The sequence below is a fragment of the Oncorhynchus mykiss genome, chromosome 19 (genome assembly GCF_057628025.1).
Source record: "Oncorhynchus mykiss isolate SJ-2025 chromosome 19, ASM5762802v1, whole genome shotgun sequence".
Classification (NCBI taxonomy): Eukaryota; Metazoa; Chordata; class Actinopteri; order Salmoniformes; family Salmonidae; genus Oncorhynchus; species Oncorhynchus mykiss.
This window is the reverse complement of record NC_143040.1, coordinates 1,180,604-1,192,500: the sequence shown is the minus strand read 5'-3', so window position 1 is coordinate 1,192,500 and position 11,897 is coordinate 1,180,604.

Genomic DNA, 11,897 nt, shown 5'->3' with positions numbered 1-11,897 from the left:
TGTCTCCCGGTATGATGTTTCTAGGACAGATCCTTCGGTCTGTCATCTGGTATGATGTTTCTAGAATAGATCCTTCGGTCTGTCTCCCGGTATGATGTTTCTATAACAGATCCTTCGGTCTGTCATCTAGTATGATGTTTCTAGAATAGATCCTTCGGTCTGTCATCTGGTATGATGTTTCTATAGTAGATCCTTAGGTCTGTGATCTGGTATGATGTTTCTAGAACAGATCCGTCGGTCTGTCTCCCGGTATGATGTTTCTAGAACAGCTCCTTCGGTCTGTCTCCCGGTATGATGTTTCTAGAACATACCCTTCGGTCTGTCTCCCGGTATGATGTTTCTAGAATAGATCCTTCGGTCTGTCTCCCGGTATGATGTTTCTATAGGAGATCCTTCGGTCTGTCTCCCGGTATGATGTTTCTATAGGAGATCCTTCGGTCTGTCTCCCGGTATGATGTTTCTAGGACAGATCCTTCGGTCTGTCTCCCGGTATGATGTTTCTATAGGAGATCCTTCGGTCTGTCTCCCGGTATGATGTTTCTAGGACAGATCCTTCGGTCTGTCATCCGGTATGATGTTTCTATAGGAGATCGTTCGGTCTGTCTCCCGGTATGATGTTTCTATAGTAGATCCTTCGGTCTGTCATCTGGTATGATGTTTCTATAGGAGATCCTTCGGTCTGTCATCTGGTATGATGTTTCTATAGGAGATCCTTCGGTCTGTCATCTGGTATGATGTTTCTATAGGAGATCCTTCGGTCTGTCATCTGGTATGATGTTTCTATACGAGATCCTTCGGTCTGTCATCTGGTATGATGTTTCTAGAACAGATCCTTCGGTCTGTCATCCGGTATGATGTTTCTAGATCACTTTACCTATAGAGGGAAATACTTTCATGATTTATGACTCTGTTGTCTTTAACAGTAAACCTGAACCCGTTTTATTTAACTTGAGTTTGATCAGGGAGTCGTACTGAGACCGAAGTCTCTTTTTACAGCCCTGAATTACAGAAATATACACACATCATTGTAAATACAAAATGCACTTTAAAATAAAACACATTCATCAGTAATAAGGTCCTCGATCAGCTTTCTGAATTCCCCTGGAGACAACACAACGTCTCACACACACACACACACACACACACACACACACACACACACATACACACACACACACACACACACACACACACACACTGGCTGTTGGCCTACACACACACACACACACACACAAACACACAAACACACACACACACACACACACACACACACACACTGGCTGTTGGCCTACACACACACACACACACACACACAAACACACACACACACACACTAGCTGTTGGCCTACACACACACACACACACACACACACACACTGGCTGTTGGCCTACACACACACACACACACACACACACACACACTGGCTGTTGGCCTACACACACACACTGGCTGTTGGCCTACACACACACACACACACACACTGGCTGTTGGCCTACACACACACACACACACACACACACACACACACACACACACACACACACACACACTGGCTGTTGGCCTACACACACACTCACACACTGGCTGTTGGCCTACACACACACACAATGGCTGTTGGCCTACACAAACACACACACAAACACACACACACTGGTTGACAGAGTTGATCATTAACTAAGTTATTTATAGGTCAATAGACAGATTGATTTATATAGTCAATTAGAGGCTCTGATCTGCATGGTTACATTATTGACTGTGGTGAAACAGGAACACCACACACCCTCAAACAAACACACACACACACACGTCCTTGCACAGTAGCGACATGTACTTTTAATACTAGAGTTACCTGGTGGGTAACAGTAGCTGGAAGTGTTATTGGACTAGTCAGTTACCTGGTGGGTAACAGTAGCTGGAAGTGTTATTAGACTAGTCAGCTACCTGGTGGGTCAGTTACCTGGTGGGTAACAGTAGCTGGAAGTGTTATTAGACTAGTCAGTTACCTGGTGGGTAACAGTAGCTGGGAGTGTTATTAGACTAGTCAGTTACCTGGTGGGTCAGTTACCTGGTGGGTCAGTTACCTGGTGGGTAACAGTAGCTGGAAATGTTATTAGACTAGTCAGTTACCTGGTGGGTAACAGTAGCTGGAAGTGTTATTAGACTAGTCAGTTACCTGGTGGGTAACAGTAGCTGGAAGTGTTATTGGACTAGTCAGCTACCTGGTGGGTCAGTTACCTGGTGGGTAACAGTAGCTGGAAGTGTTATTAGACTAGTCAGTTACCTGGTGGGTAACAGTAGCTGGGAGTGTTATTAGACTAGTCAGTTACCTGGTGGGTCAGTTACCTGGTGGGTAACAGTAGCTGGAAATGTTATTAGACTAGTCAGTTACCTGGTGGGTAACAGTAGCTGGAAGTGTTATTAGACTAGTCAGTTACCTGGTGGGTAACAGTAGCTGGAAGTGTTATTAGACTAGTCAGCTACCTGGTGGGTCAGTTACCTGGTGGGTAACAGTAGCTGGAAGTGTTATTAGACTAGTCAGTTACCTGGTGGGTCAGTTACCTGGTGGGTCAGTTACCTGGTGTGTCAGTTACCTGGTGGGTAACAGTAGCTGGAAGTATTATTAGACTAGTCAGTTACCTGGTGGGTCAGTTACCTGGTGGGTCAGTTACCTGGTGGGTAACAGTAGCTGGAAGTGTTATTGGACTAGTCAGTTACCTGGTGGGTCAGTTACCTGGTGGGTCAGTTACCTGGTGTGTCAGTTACCTGGTGGGTAACAGTAGATGGAAGTGTTATTGGACTAGTCAGTTACCTGGTGGGTCAGTTACCTTGTGGGTCAGTTATTTGGTGGGTAACAGTAGATGGAAGTGTTATTGGACTAGTCAGTTACCTGGTGGGTCAGTTACCTGGTGGGTCAGTTACCTGGTGGGTCAGGTACCTGGTGGGTCAGTTACCTGGTGGGTCAGGTACCTGGTGGGTCAGTTACCTGGTGGGTCAGGTACCTGGTGGGTCAGGTACCTGGTGGGTCAGTTACCTGGTGGGTCAGTTACCTGGTGGGTCAGGTACCTGGTGGGTCAGGTACCTGGTGGGTCAGGTAACTGGTGGGTCAGGTACCTGGTGGGTCAGTTACCTGGTGGGTCAGTTACCTGGTGGGTAACAGTAGATGGAAGTATTATTAGACTAGTCAGTTACCTGGTGGGTCAGTTACCTGGTGGGTCAGTTACCTGGTGGGTAACAGTAGTGAAGTGAAGAAGTGTTAAAGCAGCGGTTCCCAGAAACCTAAATGTGCACCCTGTTTCCAGGACAGAGGTAGGGAACGCTGGGTTAAAGACTCCAGGACAGAGGTAGGGAACGCTGGGTTAAAGACTCCAGGACAGAGGTAGGGAACGCTGGGTTAAAGACTCCAGGACAGAGGTAGGGAATGCTGGGTTAAAGACTCCAGGACAGAGGTAGGGAACGCTGGGTTAAAGACTCCAGGACAGGTAGGGAACGCTGGGTTAAAGACTCCAGGACAGAGGTAGGGAACGCTGGGTTAAAGACTCCAGGACAGAGGTAGGGAACGCTGGGTTAAAGACTCCAGGACAGAGGTAGGGAACGCTGGGTTAAAGACTCCAGGACAGAGGTAGGGAACGCTGGGTTATTAAAGACTCCAGGACAGAGGTAGGGAACGCTGGGTTATTAAAGACTCCAGGACAGAGGTAGGGAATGCTGGGTTAAAGACTCCAGAACAGAGGTAGGGAACGCTGGGTTAAAGACTCCAGGACAGAGGTAGGGAACGCTGGGTTAAAGACTCCAGGACAGAGGTAGGGAATGCTGGGTTAAAGACTCCAGGACAGAGGTAGGGAATGCTGGGTTATTAAAGACTCCAGGACAGAGGTAGGGAACGCTGGGTTATTAAAGACTCCAGGACAGAGGTAGGGAACGCTGGGTTAAAGACTCCAGGACAGAGGTAGGGAATGCTGGGTTAAAGACTCCAGGAGAGATGTAGGGAACGCTGGGTTAAAGACTCCAGGACAGAGGTAGGGAACGCTGGGTTAAAGACTCCAGGACAGAGGTAGGGAACGCTGGGTTAAAGACTCCAGGACAGAGGTAGGGAACGCTGGGTTAAAGACTCCAGGACAGAGGTAGGGAACGCTGGGTTAAAGACTCCAGGAGAGATGTAGGGAACGCTGGGTTAAAGACTCCAGGACAGAGGTAGGGAATGCTGGGTTAAAGACTCCAGGACAGAGGTAGGGAACGCTGGGTTAAAGACTCCAGGACAGAGGTAGGGAACGCTGGGTTAAAGACTCCAGGACAGAGGTAGGGAATGCTGGGTTAAAGACTCCAGGACAGAGGTAGGGAACGCTGGGTTAAAGACTCCAGGACAGAGGTAGGGAACGCTGGGTTAAAGACTCCAGGACAGAGGTAGGGAACGCTGGGTTAAAGACTCCAGGACAGAGGTAGGGAACGCTGGGTTAAAGACTCCAGGACAGAGGTAGGGAACGCTGGGTTAAAGACTCCAGGACAGAGGTAGGGAACGCTGGGTTAAAGACTCCAGGAGAGAGGTAGGGAACGCTGGGTTAAAGACTCCAGGACAGAGGTAGGGAACGCTGGGTTATTAAAGACTCCAGGATAGAGGTAGGGAACGCTGGGTTAAAGACTCCAGGACAGAGGTAGGGAACGCTGGGTTATTAAAGACTCCAGGATAGAGGTAGGGAATGCTGGGTTAAAGACTCCAGGACAGAGGTAGGGAACGCTGGGTTAAAGACTCCAGGATAGAGGTAGGGAACACTGGGTTATAGACTCCAGGACAGAGGTAGGGAACGCTGGGTTAAAGACTCCAGGACAGAGGTAGGGAACGCTGGGTTAAAGACTCCAGGACAGAGGTAGGGAACGCTGGGTTAAAGACTCCAGGACAGAGGTAGGGAAAGCTGGGTTAAAGACTCCAGGACAGAGGTAGGGAATGCTGGGTTAAAGACTCCAGGACAGAGGTAGGGAACGCTGGGTTAAAGACTCCAGGACAGAGGTAGGGAACGCTGGGTTAAAGACTCCAGGACAGAGGTAGGGAACGCTGGGTTAAAGACTCCAGGACAGAGGTAGGGAACGCTGGGTTAAAGACTCCAGGACAGAGGTAGGGAACGCTGGGTTAAAGACTCCAGGACAGAGGTAGGGAACGCTGGGTTATTAAAGACTCCAGGACAGAGGTAGGGAACGCTGGGTTAAAGACTCCAGGACAGAGGTAGGGAACACTGGGTTAAAGACTCCAGGACAGAGGTAGGGAACGCTGGGTTAAAGACTCCAGGACAGAGGTAGGGAACGCTGGGTTAAAGACTCCAGAGGTAGGGAATGCTGGGTTATTGACTCCAGGGCAGAGGTAGGGAACGCTGGGTTAAAGACTCCAGAGGTAGGGAATGCTGGGTTATTGACTCCAGGGCAGAGGTAGGGAATGCTGGGTTAAAGACTCCAGGACAGAGGTAGGGAATGCTGGGTTAAAGACTCCAGGACAGAGGTAGGGAACGCTGGGTTAAAGACTCCAGGACAGAGGTAGGGAACGCTGGGTTATTAAAGACTCCAGGACAGAGGTAGGGAATGCTGGGTTAAAGACTCCAGGATAGAGGTAGGGAACGCTGGGTTAAAGACTCCAGGACAGAGGTAGGGAACGCTGGGTTAAAGACTCCAGGATAGAGGTAGGGAACGCTGGGTTATTAAAGACTCCAGGACAGAGGTAGGGAACGCTGGGTTAAAGACTCCAGGACAGAGGTAGGGAACGCTGGGTTAAAGACTCCAGGACAGAGGTAGAGAACGCTGGGTTATTAAAGACTCCAGGACAGAGGTAGGGAACGCTGGGTTAAAGACTCCAGGACAGAGGTAGGGAACGCTGGGTTAAAGACTCCAGGACAGAGGTAGGGAACGCTGGGTTATTAAAGACTCCAGGACAGAGGTAGGGAACGCTGGGTTATAGACTCCAGGGCAGAGATAGGGAACGCTGGGTTAATGACTGGAGTTTTTCCTGATGGGGATTAACTCCTGTTCTGACAGAAAAGGCCTGTAGTAGGATAGCTGAGTCCTTTAATACTGAAACACTGTTGAAACACAATACACTTCCTCAACTCCTGGGACAGATGACGTTACTCTGTGTGTGTGTGTGTGTGTGTGTGTGTGTGTGTGTGTGTGTGTGTGTGTGTGTGTGTGTGTGTGTGTGTGTGTGTGTAAGGGCGTAGCCGTTGGCCTTAGAGGGGGTCAGGCGCCACAGTTTGGGTGTGACCGCTCCACCCTGTCATCACATTAGTGTCCCTGGTCCCCTCCCTAACCCCCTCCTCCCTCCGTCGCTCTCTACCTCCTCTCTCCTTCTACCCCTCTCTCTCGCTCTCCTTCTGCTCTCACTCTCTTTCTCTCTCTCCCGCTGTCTCTCTCTCCTTCTACCCCTCTCTCGCTCTCCTTCTGCTCTCACTCTCTTTCTCTCTCTCCCGCTGTCTCTCTCTCCTTCTACCCCTCTCTCTCGCTCTCCTTCTGCTCTCACTCTCTTTTTCTCTCTCCCGCTGTCTCTCTCCCGCTCTCTCACTGCCAAAACAACCTCTACAACATTTTTTTGCCTGAAGGGGCACTTGTGTGTACAAACTATCATGGTCTGGGTATGATAGGGTTAACTGTCAATACTACTGCTGTTCTTTACATTGTGGCTGGGCTGGGCTGGGAGAGGGAGAGAGAGAGAGAGAGAGAGAGAGAGAGAGAAAATGAACAAGGGATGTGGAAAGATGGAGGGAGGAACAGACATGGAGAGAGAGAGATGGAGGGAGGAACAGAGATGGAGGAAGGAACAGAGATGGAGAGAGAGAGAGAGAAAGATGGAGGGAGGAACAGAGATGGAGGTAGGAAGAGAGAGATGGAGGTAGGAAGAGAGAGATGGAGGGAGGAAGAGCGAGGTGGAGGGAGGAAGAGCGAGGTGGAGGGAGGAAGAGCGAGGTGGAGGGAGGAAGAGAGAGAGATGGAGGGAGGAAGAGAGAGATGAGGAGGAGAGAGATGAGGAAGAGAGAGAGATGGAAGGAGGGAGGGAGGGAGGAAGAGAGAGAGAGGGATGAAGAGAGAGAGAGAGGGAGGAAGAGAGAGATAGAGGGAGGAAGAGAGATGGAGGGAGGGAGGGAGAGAGGGAGGGGGAGAGAGAAAAAAAATGAACAAGGGTGTGGAGTTTTGTAAAGGTCAGCTTTGGCTGGAGGAGGTGTGACACACACACACAGGTACATACTGTACACTATAGAGACTGCGGAGAGTGTTCGTGTGGGGACCTGAAAGGCAAAGAGGACAGGGGCAGGGCTAGGGGGGAGTGTTCAGGTGGGGACCTGAGGGGCGAAGAGGACAGGGGCAGGGCTAGGGGGGAGTGTTCGTGTGGGGACATGAGGGGCGAAGAGGACAGGGGCAGGGCTAGGGGGGAGTGTTCGTGTGGGGACCTGAGGGGCGAAGAGGACAGGGGCAGGGTTAGGGGGGAGTGTTCGTGTGGGGACCTGAGGGGCGAAGAGGACAGGGGCAGGGCTAGGAGGGAATGTTCGTGAGGGGCGAACAGGACAAGGGCAGGGCTAGGAGGGAGTGTTCGTGTGGGGACCTGAGGGGCGAACAGGACAGGGGCAGGGCTAGGAGGGAGTGTGTGCGTGAGAGAGATTTGCACATCGTTGCACTGTAGGCACTGCATCTCGTTTTGTCAACTCAGTAGTATAATTAAACAATGAAACATGAGAACCCCTGGATTAAACTCAGTAGTATAATTAAACAATGAAACATGAGAACCCCTGGATTAAACTCAGCAGTATAATTAAACAATAAAACATGAGAACCCCTGGATTAACTCAGCAGTATAATTAAACAATAAAACATGAGAACCCCTGGATTAAACTCGATGGTATAATTAAACAATAAAACATGAGAACCCCTGGATTAAACTCAGTGGTATAATTAAACAATAAAACATGAGAACCCCTGGATTAAACTCAGTAGTATAATTAAACAATGAAACATGAGAACCCCTGGATTAAACTCAGCAGTATAATTAAACAATAAAACATGAGAACGCCTGGATTAAACTCTGTAGTATAATTAAACAATAAAACATGAGAACCCCTGGATTAAACTCAGTAGTATAATTAAACAATATAACATGAGAACCCCTGGATTAAACTCAGCAGTATAATTAAACAATAAAACATGAGAACCCCTGGATTAAACTCAGCAGTATAATTAAACAATAAAACATGAGAACCCCTGGATTAACTCAGCAGTATAATTAAACAATAAAACATGAGAACCCCTGGATTAAACTCAGCAGTATAATTAAACAATATAACATGAGAACCCCTGGATTAAACTCAGTAGTATAATTAAACAATAAAACATGAGAACCCCTGGATTAAACTCAGTGGTATAATTAAACAATAAAACATGAGAACCCCTGGATTAAACTCAGTGGTATAATTAAACAATAAAACATGAGAACCCCTGGATTAAACTCAGTAGTATAATTAAACAATAAAACATGAGAACCCCTGGATTAAACTCAGTGGTATAATTAAATAATAAAACATGAGAACCCCTGGATTAATCTCACCTAGTCAGTTGCACAACTGATTGCATTCAACCGAAATGTGTGCTCTGCATTTATCCCAACCCCGATGAATCAGAGAGATGCAGTGCCATAATCAATATCCAGTCGTTGTTGGGGGTTAACTTGTCTCGCTCAAGGACAGAATGGCCCACTTTTCCCACCTTGCTGGCTCAGGGATTCGAACCAGCGACCTTTCGGATTTCTGGCCCAACGCTCTTAACCGCTAGGCTACCTGTTCTGAAGCACGACAACAGGTGTGAAATGGCACACACACACACACACACACACACACACACACACACACACACACACACACACACACACACACACACACACACACACACACACACACACACACACACACACACACACACACACTCTCTCACTCTCTCTCTCTCGCTCTCTCTCTCTCTCTCTCTCTCTCTCCCTCTCTCTCTGCCTCTCTCTCTCCCTCTCTCTCTGCCTCTCTCTCTCCCTCTCTCTCTGCCTCTCTCTCTCCCTCTCTCTCTGCCTCTCTCTCTGCCTCTCTCTCTCTCTGCCTCTCTCTCTATCTCTCTCTCTCTGTCTCTCTCTCTCTCTGCCTCTCTCTCTCTCTCCCAGTTTGACTGCGGTGATGGCGTGTTTGGGCAAACCACAAAGGATAAACCATGATTATCGCTCTGTCTGTTGGTCGGTACCCTGCAGTACATGGTTGACTGATCTACACAAACACCTTGATATCCTGCTCCAGCCCCTTACATACCTTACAGTATCTAACCCAGACTGATATCTCCCTCTGTTAAAACAGTATCTAACCCAGACTGATATCTCCCTCTGTTAAAACAGTATCTAATCCAGACTGATATCTCTGTTAAAACAGTATCTAACCCAGACTGATATTTCTGTTAAAACAGTATCTAACCCAGACTGATATCTCCCACTGTTAAAACAGTATCTAACCCAGGCTGATATCTCCCTCTGTTAAAACAGTATCTAATCCAGACTGATATCTCCCTCTGTTAAAACAGTATCTAACCCAGACTGATATCTCCCTCTGTTAAAACAGTATCTAATCCAGACTGATATCTCTGTTAAAACAGTATCTAACCCAGACTGATATCTCCCTCTGTTAAAACAGTATCTAACCCAGACTGATATCTCCCTCTGTTAAAACAGTATCTAATCCAGACTGATATCTCTGTTAAAACAGTATCTAACCCAGACTGATATCTCCCTCTGTTAAAACAGTATCTAATCCAGACTGATATCTCTGTTAAAACAGTATCTAACCCAGACTGATATCTCTGTTAAAACAGTATCTAACCCAGACTGATATCTCCCTCTGTTAAAACAGTATCTAACCCAGACTGATATCTCTGTTAAAACAGTATCTAACCCAGACTGATATCTCTGTTAAAACAGTATCTAACCCAGACTGATATCTCCCTCTGTTAAAACAGTATCTAACCCAGACTGATATCTCTGTTAAAACAGTATCTAACCCAGACTGATATCTCTGTTAAAACAATATCTAACCCAGACTGATATCTCCCTCTGTTAAAACAGTATCTAACCCAGACTGATATCTCCCTCTGTTAAAACAGTATCTAACCCAGACTGATATCTCTGTTAAAACAGTATCTAACCCAGACTGATATCTCCCTCTGTTAAAACAGTATCTAACCCAGACTGATATCTCTGTTAAAACAGTATCTAATCCAGACTGATATCTCTGTTAAAACAGTATCTAACCCAGACTGATATCTCCCACTGTTAAAACAGTATCTAACCCAGACTGATATCTCTGTTAAAACAGTATCTAACCCAGACTGATATCTCTGTTAAAACAGTATCTAACCCAGACTGATATCTCCCTCTGTTAAAACAGTATCTAACCCAGACTGATATCTCTGTTAAAACAGTATCTAATCCAGACTGATATCTCCTCTGGTAAACAAGGTTAGTTGTGTGACTAATGGATTGTGAATAACAGGGGTGTTCCCCATTTCTCTGAAATATTCTTTCCAATAAACAGATTACCTCTGTGACGTGTGTGTGAAAAGTGTGTGAGGGGAAAGGTGTGTGTGTGTGTGTGTGTGTGTGTGTGTGTGTGTGTGCGTGCGTGCGTGCGTGCCATCTGTGACACACATTTAAGATGTTTAAGTGTCACACTTATGTAAAGAGCTCACATCACACACACACACACACCTGTGTAATCTTCTCTGAATGCCAGTCCCTCCCCTGCGGGTCGACGCCCTACTTTGCATATTGGCAGAAATGTGTGCTGTCATGTCAGGGTGTGTGTGGTGTGTGTGTGTGTGTGTGTGTGTGTGTGTGTGTGTGTGTGTACAGTGCTCTAAAGTTATATGAAATGTCTGGGTGTGTTTCACAAGAGAAACAAAGAGACATTTTGAGCTACCGTGTGGCGCAGCGACGTCACTACAGACCCTGGTTCGATTCCTGACTGTAATCACAGCGGTCTAAGGCACTGCATTACGGTTGCGTGAGGCGTCACTACAGACCCTGGTTCGATTCCTGACTGTAATCACAGCGGTCTAAGACTCTGCATCTCGGTTGCGTGAGGCGTCACTACAGACCCTGGTTCGATTCCTGACTGTAATCACAGTGGTCTAAGACTCTGTATCTCGGGTGCATGAGGCATCACTACAGACCCTGGTTCGATTCCAGGCTGTATCACAGCGGTCTAAGGCACTGCATTACGGGTGCGTGAGGCATCACTACAGACCCTGGTTCTATCCCGGGCTGTGTCTCAGTGCTAGAGGCGTTACTACAGACCCTGGTTCTATCCCGGGCTGTATCTCAGTGGTAGTGGCGTCACTACAGACCCTGGTTTGAATCGAATGAATGAATTTGGTCCTGAGGTCAGACATTGTTAGAGCTCCTCGTGGTCCTGAGGTCACACATTGTAAAGAGCTCCTCATGGTCCTGAGGTCACACATTGTTAGAGCTCCTCATGGTCCTGAGGTCACACATTGTTAGAGCTCCTCATGGTCCTGAGGTCACACATTGTAAAGAGCTCCTCGTGGTCCTGAGGTCACACATTGTTAGAGCTGTTATGGTCCTGAGGTCACACATTGTTAGAGCTCCTCGTGGTCCTGAGGTCACACATTGTTAGAGCTCCTCGTGGTCCTGAGGTCACACATTGTTAGAGCTCCTCGTGGTCCTGAGGTCACACATTGTTAGAGCTGTTATGGTCCTGGGGTCACACATTGTTAGAGCTCCTCATGGTCCTGAGGTCACACATTGTTAGAGCTGTTGTGGTCCTGAGGTCACACATTGTTAGAGCTGTTATGGTCCTGAGGTCACACATTGTTAGAGCTCCTCGTGGTC